This window comes from Schistocerca americana, chromosome 7 (genome assembly GCF_021461395.2).
Source record: "Schistocerca americana isolate TAMUIC-IGC-003095 chromosome 7, iqSchAmer2.1, whole genome shotgun sequence".
Lineage (NCBI taxonomy): Eukaryota > Metazoa > Arthropoda > Insecta > Orthoptera > Acrididae > Schistocerca > Schistocerca americana.
The window spans coordinates 432,253,634-432,268,151 of record NC_060125.1 but is presented as its reverse complement, the minus strand read 5'-3'; the positions used below and the strand labels follow the sequence as shown (position 1 = coordinate 432,268,151).

The 14,518-nt window shown below is 43.8% G+C and overlaps 1 protein-coding gene across 1 annotated transcript in view; it reads right to left on the bottom strand.

Annotated features, from left to right (window-relative positions):
- LOC124622584 (neuropeptides capa receptor-like) overlaps nucleotides 1-14,518 on the bottom strand; it is a 1,063,621-nt gene that overhangs the window by 36,377 nt on the left and 1,012,726 nt on the right. The gene's annotated exons all lie outside the window — the stretch shown is intronic.

The window sequence follows — 14,518 nt, the reverse complement described above, 5'->3', positions numbered from 1 at the left end:
CCATAGAAGTTAGTAAGCTTGTGATTTCCTCTGTTTACGAGCCATCTTATGAAGCATTCTTATTTAATCCTTCTGCCAATTTCAACAGCCTGAAGCCATCTGTGATTGTTGATGACTTCAACAGTCACAGCTCTGTTTGGGGCTACTCTCAGGATGATCCAAAAGGAGATGCCGTACTAGAATGGGCAGAACTGCATCAACTATCTTTGATCCACGATAATAAACTTCCTCCGTCTTTCAATAGTGCTAGATGGCAACGTGAATGAAAACCCTGATCTTATTTTTGTGAGTGAGAAATTGGTGGAACAAAGTTTCAAATCATCAAATCTGTTTGTACACCAATTCCTCACACACACATCAATTATGTGCCAGTTGGTACCAGCAATCCGCCCACACACCGTGCCCTGCAGGCGAAGGTACAATTTCAAGAAGGCAACCTGACAAACATTCTCCACAATGGGTGATGAAAGGATTGCAAAAATGGATCTCTTTCCTGAGGGGTATGAAGAGTTTCTGGATGTAGTCCAGTACAGCTCAAGAAAAACTATTCCTAGAGGCTGCAATACCAGTTACATTCAAGGCCGTACCTCCTAAACATCCACTTTATTGAAAGAATACCAAGAATTATTCAAAAACGACCCTTTCAATGATGAAACTATCGCTAGCGGGCAGCGTGTTATTTCCTCCACTTCTGAATCCAAACGCAACGCTAAGGAATGAAGAGTTACGCTTGAAGTTCTACAAGGCTATGGACACCGCGATGATAAATATCTGACTTGGCGGTTCAGTTGAAGAGGAGTGATCATCTCTAAAAAGAACAATCACGGAAGCTCGAAAGAAAAACATAAATCTATAGAAGGTTACAGCAGAAGAAGTACACCAGTTCATCGATGAATCAAGGAGGTACAAGAATGTGCAGATACATTCAGGAATACAAAAATCCAGCTCACTTTGGAATGAAATAAATAAGAAGTTTAAGGAAAATAAAGCGAAACGGCTCCATGAAAAATGCGGAGGAATTGGAAAGGAAAGACTGTCGAAGGGACTGACTCAGCATCTAGAAAAGTCAAAAACCATTCGTTGAAATTAAAAGCAAGGGCGCTAAAATTAAGATTGCAATGGAAATTCCACTGTCAAATGCAGAGGTGAGAACTGATAGGTGGGAAGAGTACACACTGAAGGCCTCTATCAGAGGGGGGGTAGATCTGTGTGTTGACGTGCTAGAGGAAGGAATAGAAGTCGAACTAGAAGGGATAGGGGATCCTGGATTAGAGTCAGGGTTTAAAAGAGCTTTGGAAGACTTACGATAAAATGAGGCTGAAAGGAGAGACAACATTCCATTACAGTTTCTAAATCATTAATGGAAGTGTCCACAAAACAAATATTTATGTTATGGCGTAGGATATATGAGTCTGGCGATGTACAATCTGACTTTCGGAAAACTATCACCCACATACTTCCGAGGATTGCAAGAGCTTACAAGTGCGAGAACGATCGCATAGTCAGCTTAACAGCTCGTGCAACCTAGTTGCTGGCAAGAATAACATAATAAAAGAATGGGAAAGGAAACTAAGCATGGCGTTAGATGACGATCAGTTTGGTTATGATCCAGAAAAGGTTCCAGAGAGGCAGTTCTGACGTTGCGGCTTACAATGGAAGTAAGACAAAAGAAAAATCAAGAGACGTTCATAGGATTTCTCGACCTGGAGAAAGCGTTCGACAACGCAAAACGGAGGGAGATGTTCAAAGTTCTGAGGAAAATATGGGTAAACTATAAGGAAAGAGGGTAATATACAACATGTACCAAAGGGAACAATAGGAGTGGACGAGCCAGAACAAAGAGCTCGAATTAAAAAGGGTTTAAGTCAGGAATGTAGTCTTTCATCCCTATGGTTCAGTCTTTACATCGAAGAAGCAATGAAAGAAATAGAAGAAAAGTCTAGGAGTGGAATTAAAATTCAAGGTGAAATGATGTCAGTGATACGATTCGCTGCTAACATTGCTATCCTGAGTGAAAGTGAAGAAGACTTGCATGATGTGCTGACTGGAATGAACCATGTGATGAGTATAGAATAAGGATTGAGAGTAAACTGAAGAAAGATGAAACTACTGAGAACAGTGACAAACATAAGATTAGGATTGTTGATAAACAAAATGCAGCCCCATCCACCACTTGCCACAGGGTATCACCATTCCAAATTAATCGTTTCCAGTTGTCCAGTGGTTTCACTCTTAACACCATCTTAAGCATAACTTGTCACCGACTATAGAAACGTATAACTTATGAGAAGCTCCTCGGTCATTGTAACCCACTCCTGTTAACACCCCACGCACAGCTCTTGTGCTAGCTGGATTGATGGAATTACTCAAGAGTGATTGCTTTCGGTGATTTCATGCGACTTTTTACAGTCGCCCTGCGCAGTGCTCGACGGTCCCTCCAATCAACACGTTAGGTCTGCATGGGCTTAATTAATGTTATTGTTCGTTCTCGTTTCTGCTTCCCAATTACAACACCAACAGTCGACTTGGGCAGATTTAGAAGGGCTGTGCTTTCCTTGCTGTATTTGTTACTCATGTGACATACAATGACTGGTTCCTGACGGAACAACGCTCCTCTTCTGACTACTCAATATTCCTTGCCTTATTTTATACTGGCGGGTCCACCTTCAGCGCATTACGTGCCCACAACGCTAAAATGTTGCACTCGGTCTCGTGGTGGGCAGTGGTCGTAATGTACTGGCTCCCCTTAGTGTATATCGTGACTGCAATTCGCGAGAACAACCTTCTTTTTAAATCGTATGCGGCGTTAAATATTTAAGACTTTTTCGCAGTATACATGACAATTAACCAGTCACCAACGTCGTTGACTAAAGTGTAACAGAATATCATATTTGCTATTTCTCACGTAAGGTAGAAGGACTCTGTTTCACTGAGTACGTTATTCACATTTCACAGAATCAATAATCTCGATGTGAAACCATGACAGCTTCAAAACAAGATAAATACTTAGTAAGTGACGAAGAAAGGTTGGAGAAAAATATGGAAACACCCAAAACAGTGCAGTGGCATGCCTAATACTATAAAGGAAAACCGGTGGCAGGCAAAAGAGCACCAACGATTTGTCCATGGCCGAATTCACTTAGCTCCGACATTATGCATTCACAACTACATAGAATACTGTTCTGATCACGAATGACACTTGCGAATACTGAGGTGGTTTCACAAGTGCCGCTCTTTGTCATACAAAACAGTGTAACCTGTAGGATTGGCAAGCAACTGAGCTATGTCAACGCATGTATTTTTCGCAGTGTTTCCATTTTTTCCGGCCTCTGTAGAAGACTGTTGTAAATAGCACGTCAGACAAGAGAGTCACAGTGGAACGAAAGCCCAGTCCAAAGTTGCAAATTTTAATTTTATCCATTGTTTTTCAGTGTTTCGTCCGCGACTGTTTTACTTTCCTAAAATGAAGAACAAGCCGCCTTCAGTCACAATTGCGTTTAGTTACTGCACTATGCATTTTGAGCCCTAGAGGCTCATCTTCTGGTGCATTTTGGTCATTTACATCAGGTTTTTTAGTTTTCTGCCTGTTGATATTACATTTTTGTGCTACAACATGGTATATTGTAGATATAACAGCGTTAATAATATGAAAATAACTTACAGTTTAACATTGTATGATGTATGCTACTGTTGTGCAGTTGGTATACACAAAATACATCTTTAATTTTGCAGTACATACTGGGGTATATACAAAGTCACACACTTTTTGGCACAATGTCGTAGCAGAACGTAAACATGCCAAAGATTCTCGTTCATACTGATGTTCTACTTCTAAATACACTCCTGGAAATGGAAAAAAGAACACATTGACACCGGTGTGTCAGACCCACCATAGTTGCTCCGGACACTGCGAGAGGGCTGTACAAGCAATGATCACACGCACGGCACAGCGGACACACCAGGAACCGCGGTGTTGGCCGTCGAATGGCGCTAGCTGCGCAGCATTTGTGCACCGCCGCCGTCAGTGTCAGCCAGTTTGCCGTGGCATACGGAGCTCCATCGCAGTCTTTAACACTGGTAGCATGCCGCGACAGCGTGGACGTGAACCGTATGTGCAGTTGACGGACTTTGAGCGAGGGCGTATAGTGGGCATGCGGGAGGCCGGGTGGACGTACCGCCGAATTGCTCAACACGTGGGGCCTGAGGTCTCCACAGTACATCGATGTTGTCGCCAGTGGTCGGCGGAAGGTGCACGTGCCCGTCGACCTGGGACCGGACCGCAGCGACGCACGGATGCACGCCAAGACCGTAGGATCCTACGCAGTGCCGTAGGGGACCGCACCGCCACTTCCCAGCAAATTAGGGACACTGTTGCTCCTGGGGTATCGGCGAGGACCATTCGCAACCGTCTCCATGAAGCTGGGCTACGGTCCCGCACACCGTTAGGCCGTCTTCCGCTCACGCCCCAACATCGTGCAGCCCGCCTCAAGTGGTGTCGCGACAGGCGTGAATGGAGGGACGAATGGAGACGTGTCGTCTTCAGCGATGAGAGTCGCTTCTGCCTTGGTGCCAATGATGGTCGTATGCGTGTTTGGCGCCGTGCAGGTGAGCGCCACAATCAGGACTGCATACGACCGAGGCACACAGGGCCAACACCCGGCATCATGGTGTGGGGAGCGATCTCCTACACTGGCCGTACACCACTGGTGATCGTCGAGGGGACACTGAATAGTGCACGGTACATCCAAACCGTCATCGAACCCATCGTTCTACCATTCCTAGACCGGCAAGGGAACTTGCTGTTCCAACAGGACAATGCACGTCCGCATGTATCCCGTGCCACCCATCGTGCTCTAGAAGGTGTAAGTCAACTACCCTGGCCAGCAAGATCTCCGGATCTGTCCCCCATTGAGCATGTTTGGGACTGGATGAAGCGTCGTCTCACGCGGTCTGCACGTCCAGCACGAACGCTGGTCCAACTGAGGCGCCAGGTGGAAATGGCATGGCAAGCCGTTCCACAAGACTACATCCAGCATCTCTACGATCGTCTCCATGGGAGAATAGCAGCCAGCATTGCTGCGAAAGGTGGATATACACTGCACTAGTGCCGACATTGTGCATGCTCTGTTGCCTGTGTCTATGTGCCTGTGGTTCTGTCAGTGTGATCATGTGATGTATCTGACTCCAGGAATGTGTCAATAAAGTTTCCCCTTCCTGGGACAATGAATTCACGGTGTTCTTATTTCAATTTCCAGGAGTGTATAATAGATTTTCTTGTTTCACAGAAGATAATATGATATAATATTATTAGTACACAGGTATTATTAAAATAATTATTTGGTCCCATGTTGTAGTTTGGCATGTTTACGTTCTGCTACAACATTGTGCGTAAAAGTGTGTGACTATTTATATATCCCAGTATGTACTGCAAAATTAAAGATGTATATTGTGTATATCAACTGCACAACAATAGCAGAACTCATACAATGTTAAACTGTAAGTTATTTTCATATTATAAACGCTATTATACTTATATATACAATACACCGTGTTGTAACACAAAAATGTAATATCAAGAGGCAAACAACTAAAACACCTGATGTAAATCACAAAAATGCACCTGAAGATGAGCCTCCAGAGCTCTACATGCATACTGCAGTATATAAACGCAATTGTAACTTAAGGCGGTTTGTTCATCATTTTACGTTTGCAAATTTTGCTTTTGTGATTTATTCGATGACTGGTTTCGGGCCGAGACCCATTTTCAAATCATTGTAACATAGGTTATCTTATGTGCTGTAAATGTTCATTTCACATTTTAAAAAGAAACGTGCTTTTCACATCTTCAGAAATACCATTTATGTATATGTTACGATGAACTGAAACTGAAATTAGTCATCGAGTGAATAAAGAAAAGTAAAATTTGCAACTTAGGACTGGTTTTTGCTGCACTGTTTAACAGAAGTTGCTGACCCACAGCTATTCCAGCATGCTCTAAGCTCATAAGCTTTAGTCAGAAGTCTAAATACAGACACAACTACAACCAACAAGAAATTAACAGTGAACGTCAACAGCAAGATAACATCGCTTATTGAGTTGTGTCGTTGTCGGCACAAGTAGTAATTCTTGTATCTCAAGTGCTTTCGACCTTATGCCTGAGAAAATGATTTGTCGTTTTGACAGAGGTACATTCCATGGTACAATGGGACCATCTTCAAAAACGCTGTATAATTAATTTCTTAGAGACATGCTTATCGATGAAGTGAATGTCAGGAGTATGGTGGTAACATCGCCATACAGAGTATGTAACAGGAGGCAAACGATGGAGACCAGGGCCTTAAATGTAAAAATGAACGACTTGGGACAATCTGGGTGGCAATAAAATCACACTTGTTAGGTGAACATTGTGTGAAAGCTGACGAGGGATAGTCAAGGAGTATAGGTCTCACTGTCATCCTTAGAAAATATATAGGAAACATTCCCGATACCTAATGTTGGTAGTTTTCTGCGTTTTTTAACGTTATTCGGTCATGTTCTGAAAATGGGATACTGACCGAGTGGAAACACATACTCGTGAGGATGTCAGCTGTCTCAGAAGGAGAATAAAGTAGAAACATGGGAGAAAAAGCTAATAACAAGTACTGCAGAATATAAAAGACCTATATATCAAAAGAAATTGTTGTTAGCAAAGAAATATGAACCTCACGAAAAGGTGTAGGCTCACAAAAAAAAAAAAAAAAGGAAATAAGACGTTTGGAGCATCGCTCCGAACGGGTTGAAACTTTCGCACTAGGAAACTGCGGCCAGAGCAGTCGCGCGGGTCGTGGCTGAAGCGCCTAGAACCACTCGGCCACAGCGGCCTACATGAAGTACTTCAATAACTGTAAACAAATATAATTATGAATTGAAAACTGAGCCTAACTTCGAAGAGCCTTCTTTTCTTAAATAACCTCTCTGTACGAGAAAAGCTCAGATTCGCTAAAAGGCTATTATTTCGAAATAAATGAGTGATATAACCTTTCCATAACTCAGGAAATGTCATTTTCTGAATGATTCTTATGACGTCAAGAAGTCTGGTGACCAGCTATTCAGATAGTAACACCAATGAGTCGTAAATGCAAAAAATCGTTAAACATAGTACAAAAATGTCCCAAGCTATGACGCTGGACGACTACGAATATCTCAGGGACTGCCGCGATGAATCGTGCTGCATTCATCCCATTACTCAAATTTTACAACTTCCTGGCAGATGATAACTGTGTGGCTGACCTGGGCTCTAACTCAGGACCTTCGCTTTTCGCAGGCAAGTGCTCTGCCAACTGTACTACCCGAGCACAACTCGCGACCCAACCTCATAGATTTACTTCCGCCAGTAAATCATATCATCCCTCACCCGTCCGGCACACAGTTTTAATCCGCCAGGAAGTTTCGTATCAGCGCACGATCCACTGCATAGCAATAATTCATTCTACTGGAATGTTGTGTATGGCCTAATTCAGTGCCGCGGGGTATCATTCTGGTAGTATCGCATCCTTCGGCTTCAATTGGCAACAGTGTCTCTTAGTAGTAGGGTCCGTTCAGTAATCAGTAATGGTAAATAGTTTTGACAATCATGTTTTCAGCATGTTTCCAGTACAGTGATCTGCCGAAAATATTTAATGGTCTCTGAGTTTTTGAAAGTCCTTAGGTATTCTCATACGCTCACTGCTAACTGTTGTGTACGTTAAGTATTCATTTCATTGGAAAAACAACGTCACCTGCAGATGAAAGGACGTCAGATAATACCGCACTGTTGCAAACCTGGCGCAGCGTTGACGAGTTTGCTCACTGCAGGTAAACCAGTCCCAAAACAAAAGCGGTCTGTGCTTTCCAGAGATGAAAGTAATCCTAGTTTAGGCTGTTCCAAGCAAGCTGGTAAGTGCCATATACTCCACATGCTAGCATCTGGCGCTATATGACTCTTATATTCTGGAGGCTGAAGTAACGTGTCAACAAATTTCAGTTCTCAGTTACCTGTGTCTTTGTAAACTTAACATTTTTTTTTTTTTTTTTTTTTTTTTTTTTTTTTTTTTTTTTTTTTTTTTTTTTTTTTTTTTTGGCGCGGAAAATAGATTCCCTTTCCAGAGCCACTAAACGTGGCAGCAAACGTATTAGCTGTTGCTGTTTGTTTTGTTGTCGGCTATCCTCTGTTTCGTGTACAGCCAGGAGAAGTGAAGGGTATACCTTGCCCAAAATGTCACTCTGCTATCAGCTCTCATAGTCAGGAAATTTTGTATCTGTTTTAATTTACACTCCATATCTTTGTACAATAATTAATGAATAATGAACTTGCATTATTCAGAGAAAGAAATCCCGTTTCTAAGGCCAGTGCAGGCAATGGACGTTGAATTGAGCTAGATCTACCGTACGTCTTACCGCTTAAGCTGAAGAATGCTAACATCTGTTTCAATTACATTAAATTAAGTAGTTAAGTGATTTTGGACATTTACCAACTTGTCGTAATATTATACTGCGGCATCGGCTGCTATCCGGGTGGCCGCACTTTCAAATAGGCACACCGCCATTTGCACAGTCGTGTTTCCTACAGCCGCCATGGCGGCGCGAGAGCGCTGCCACGAACGGTTACGCCGCTGCCAACGAGATGCAAGCATCCTCTATGTGTAGATCCCAGTGGCGGGTGCACTTAGTTAGAACATTCATGCACTGAGCCCATTCTGTTTGTTTGGCAACTGAATAACATTTACAGACTTTCATATTGGCCAGGCCTCCACAGTTTCCGAGTAGACATTGTACTGAAGAGTGACAATTTCATAAATCTTTTGTATCTGTAGATATTTCTACATTCAGTTGTACAATTAGCAACTGACGGCGCAGATTCAGTAACAAAGCTATGTGTTACTTTCAGTTATTGGTATTAGATGTACAGAAATTAATATCTGAAATCGTTGCTCATAAAAGGCAACTGGTGCTCGCTCCTGCATCCACTAAAGAACCACACAGGGTGCATAGGAAGTCACAACTTATACTCAGTTCCGTTATGAGATTTTCTGGGCAAAGCTTTATTATTAAATCATCTATAACAGCACAGTAGTCCCCTAAGCACATTATTTATGATCCAATGGCTCTGAATCGTGTCATTCTAATAATTTATACCTAATGATTACAACAGGTCTGATGGCTTCGCATCAACTCGTGTTGATTAACCGCCCTTAGGGCTGTATCGTAAGAAACTGATTTCGTTTTCGGGAAGACGTCTGTTGGAATCGCCGTCTGGTCACCTAATTTTTCTTTTCTGCATTTTCCATACATAGTTTAAGGTGTTCGGCAGGATGATTCCATTACGAAGAGCATGCACGACTTCCTACCTCAATCTGTGCTTGGGCATCACTATGATTACCAATCCATCCCCAGAATGTTAAACTCTTTCGCCATCTTCATTCTGACACTTAAGAAATGAAGTCATCCAGTTCTCATATATGAATGACTTCTTCCTTCGACAAAAATTTCTTGTCATCTTGCTACTGGGAAATGATGCATCACATAGACACACATGTGCCTTTCCAAACACAACAATCACAACTCATTTTTGATTCAAAGGTTTGTTTATCTATTTTTTAGACTGCCGTAGTGAATTTCAATAATGCTATTTCAGTGTTAATTGTTCTTTCTACCTCTAAAAGTGTTGAAATGTGTGCGAATTTCTAAGGGACAAAACTTCTGAGGTCATCGGTCCATATACTTACACACTAGATAAACTAACTTAAACTAACTTATGCTAAGAACAGCACACACACCCATGCCACAGGGAGGACTCGAACCTCCGGTGGGAGGGGCCGCGCAGTCCGTGACACGGCGCCTCAAAGCACGCGGCCATCCCGCACGGCTGTACCGCTCTTTTTGTTTTTATTTGTTCTGCTATCAGAATCTTTCGTATGGTTTTGTAATCATTTCCCACTACTTGCAATTATAAGTGAGCTGATATTTCACCTTATTTTTTGCGGTATATTCCATCTTTCTTCAGTTAACTAAAGAACATAATATTACTCAATAAGTCACCTATGCAGCACAGTTTATTCGAACATCCTTATCTTCTTTTATCCACCTGCAATCCTTCCGACATAATAGATTTACTAAACTTAAAGACCGAAGAAACTGAATTAGATTCAACATAGCTTCCGACAAAATCTTCCCTGTAGGAGTCGAAACCTCACGAACAAAATCAGGAGTTAATGAAGCTGCCGATACCATCCTCCTACTTTGATCCACGACGCACTAATACTGTGGTACATAGATTACTTATCGAAATATGGCATGTGTAGTATAACGGAATTATAAACGTATACAGGGTGTTAGAAAAAGGTAAGGCCAAACTTTCAGGAAACATTCCTCACACACAAATAAAGAAAATATGTTATGTGGACATGTGTCGGGAAACGCTTAATTTCCATGTTAGAGCTCATTTTAGTTTCGTCACTATGTGCTGTACTTCCTCGATTCACCGCCTGTTGGCCCAATTGAAAGAAGGTAATGTTGACTTCGGTGCTTGTGTTGACATGCGACTCATTGCTCTACAGTACTAGCATCAAGCGCATCAGTACGTAGCATCAACAGGTTGGTGTTCATCACGAACGTGGTTTTGCTGTCAGTGCAATGTTTACAAATGCGAAGTTGGCAGATGCCCATTTGATGTATGGATTAGCACGGGGCAATAGCCGTGGCGCGGTACATTTATAAAAAATGGTTCAAATGGCTCTGAGCACTATGCGACTTAACTGCTGAGGTCATCAGTCGCCCAGAACCTAAAACTAATTAAACCTAACTAACCTAAGGACATCACACACATCCATGCCCGAGGCAGGATTCGAACCTGCGACCGTAGCGGTCACGCGGTTCCAGACTGAAGCGCCTTTAACCGCACGGCCACACCGGCCGGCTGGTACGTTTATATCGAGACAGATTTCCAGAACGAAGGTGTCCTGACAGGAAGACGTTCGAAGCAATTGATCGGCGTCTTAGGGAGCACGGAACATTCCAGCTTCTGACTCGCGACTGGGGAAGACCTAGAACGACGAGGACACCTGCAATGGACGAGGCAATTCTTCGTGCAGTTGACGATAACCCTAATGTCAGCGTCAGAGAAGTTGCTGCTGTACATGGTAATGTTGACCACGTCACTGTATGGAGAGTGCTACGGGAGAACCAGTTGTTTCCGTACCGTGTACAGCATGTGCAGGCACTGTCAGCAGCTTATTGGCCTCCACAGGTACACTTCTGCGAATGGTTCATCCAACAAAATGTCAATCCTCATTTCAGTGCAAATGTGCTCTTTACGGATGAGGCTTCATTCCAACGAGATCAAATTGTAAATTTTCACAATCGACATGTGTGGGCTGACGAGAATCCGCACGCAATTGTGCAATCACGTCATCAACACAGATTTTCTGTGAACGTTTGGGCAGACATTGTCGTTGATGACTTGATTGGGCCCCATGTTCTTCCACCTACGCTCAATGAAGCACGTTATCTTGATTACATACGGGATACTCTACCTGTGCTGCTAGAACATGTGCCTTTACAAGTACGACACAACATGTGGTTCATGCACGATGTAGCCCCTGTACATTTCAGTCGAAGTGTTCGTACGCTTGTCAACAACAGATTCGGTGACTGATGGATTGGTAGGGGCGGACCAATTCCATGGCCTCCACGCTCTCCTGACCTCAATCCTCTTGACTTTCATTTATGGTGGCATTTGAAAGCTCTTGTCTACGCAACCCCGGTACCAAATGTAGAGACTCTTTGTGCTCGTATTGTGGACGGCTGTGATACAATACGGCAATCTCCAGTGCTGCTTCAGCGCATCAGGGATTCCATGCGACGGAGGGTGGATGCACGTATCCTCACTAACATTTGCTGTAACAAAGTGTTTGAAGTCACGCTGGTACGTTCTGTTGCTGTGTGTTTCCATTCCATGATTAATGTGATTTGAAGAGAAGTAATTAAATGAGCTCTAACATGGAAAGTAAGCGTTTCCGGACACATGTCCACATAACATATATCCTTTCTTTGTGTGTGAGGAATGTTCCCTGAAAGTTTGGCCGTACCTTTTTGTAACACCCTGTATATGAAGAAGGTGCGGCTGTCAACCGAGCGCCGTGTCATCCTCAGTCATTCACCAACGGACGTGTTTTTGAGGGGTACGGCGTCAGCACATCGTACTCCCGGCCGTCGTCGAAGTTTCTACCTCGGTGCCGCTACCGCTCGTTTAGGAAGCAACTCATCTGGCATCACGAGGCTGAGTGTGCCGAGGTCCAGCCCTCCCACCTACGAAAAGTCCCAGGCAGTACTGGAAATCAAATTCGCCCCCCCCCCCCCCCCCCCTCGTAGAACTAGAAGTAGAGATGACAGGCATCTTATCTGCATTGCCGTAACGGATCATGCAGCCACGCCTCGATCCCTAAATCAACACATGGGGACGTTTGCCAGACAACAACCAACTGCACGAACAGTTCGACGACGCTTGCTGCAGCATGGACTATCAGCTCGGAGACTATGGCTGCGGTTATCCTTGACGCTGCATCACATACAGGAGTGCTTGCGATGGTGTACTCAGCGACGAACCTGGGTACACGAATGGCAAACGCAATTTTTTCGGATGAATCCAGGTCTTGTTTACAGCATCACGATGGTCGCATCCGCGTTTGGCGACATCGCGGTGAACGCAAAAAAAATGGCTCTGAGCACTATGGGACTTAACAGCTGAGGTCATCAGTCCCCTAGAACTTACAAGGGAACCTCCCCATCGCAGCCCCCTCAGACGTAGTTATAAGTTGGCACAGTGGATAGGCCTTGAAAAACTAAACACAGATCAATTGAGAAAACAGGAAGAAGTTGTGTGGAACTGTGAAAAAATAAGCAAAATATACAAACTGAGTAGTTTACGGGAACATATCCAACATCAAGGACAGCAGTGTAGCAGGAGCGCCATGGTCTCGTGGTAACGTGAGCAGCTTCGGAACAAAAGGCCCTTGGTTCAAAACTTCCATTGAGTGAAAATTTTTATTTTTTATTTTCAGTTTATGTGACAAACTCTTATGTTTTCATCACTTTTTTGGGAGTGATTATCACATCCACAAGAAAACCTAAATCGGGCAAGGTCGAAGAATGGCCAAGTGTACAAGTTAGGTGGGTCGACAGCATATTCCTGTCATGCGGTGCACATGCTGTCACCAGTGTCGTATAGAATATATCAGATGTGTTTTCCTGTGGAGGATCGGTTGACCTGTGACCTTGCGATCAAATGTTTTCCGTTCCCATTGGAGAGGCACGTCCTTTCGTCTACTAATCGCACGGTTTTGCGATGCGGTCGCAAAACACAGACAATAAACTTATTACAGTGAACAGAGACGTCAATGAACGAACGGACAGATAATAACTATGCAAAAATAAATAATGTAAAATATTCACTCCAGGGAAGACTTGAACCAAGGACCTCTCGTTCTGCAGCTGCTCACGGTATCACGGGACCACGGCGCTCCAGAGCTCACATTGCGCATGATGTTGCGTATGTGGCCCATGGACTACTCAGTTTGTATATTTTGCTTATTTTTTCACAGTTCCACACAACTTCTTCCTGTTTTCTCAATTGATCTGTGTTCAGTTTATCAAGGCCTGTCCACTGTGCGAACTTACAACTAAATCTGAGGGGGGTGCGATGGGGAGGTTCCCTTGTTAGAACTACTTAAACCTAACTAACCTAAGGACATCACACACATCCATGCCCGAGGCAGGATTCGAACCTGCGACCGTAGCGGTCGCGCGGTTCCAGACTGAAGCGCCTAGAACCGCTCGGCCACTCCGGCCGGCGCGGTGGACGCACATTGGAAGCGTGTATTCGTCATCGGCATACTGGCGTATCACGCGCCGTGATGGTATGGGCAGCCATTGGTTACACGTCTCGGTCACCTCTTGTTCGCATTGATGGCACTTTGAACAGTGGACGCTACATTTCAGATGTGTTACAACCCGTGGCTCTACCCATCATTCGATCCCTGCGAAGCCCTTCATTTCAGCAGAATAATGCACGACCGCATGTTGCAGGTCCTGTACGGGCCTTTGTGGATACAGAAAATGTTCGACTGCTACCCTGACCAGAATATTCTCTAGATCTCTCCCAAATTGAAAACGTCTGGTCAATAGTGGCCGAGCAACTGTCCCGTCACAATACGCCAGTCACTACTCTTGATGAACTGTGGTATCGTGTTGAAGCTGCATGAGCAGCTGTACCTGTACACGCCATCCAAGCTCTGTTTGACTCAATGTCCAGGCATATCAAGATCATTATTACGGCCAGAGGTGGTTGTTCTCGGTACGGATTTCTCAGGATCTATGCACCCAAATTGCGCGAAAATGTAATCACATTTCAGTTCTAGTTTAATATATTTGTCCAATGAATACCCGTTTATCAATTGCATTTCTTCTTGTTCTAGCAATTTTAATGGCCAGTAGTGTATATTCA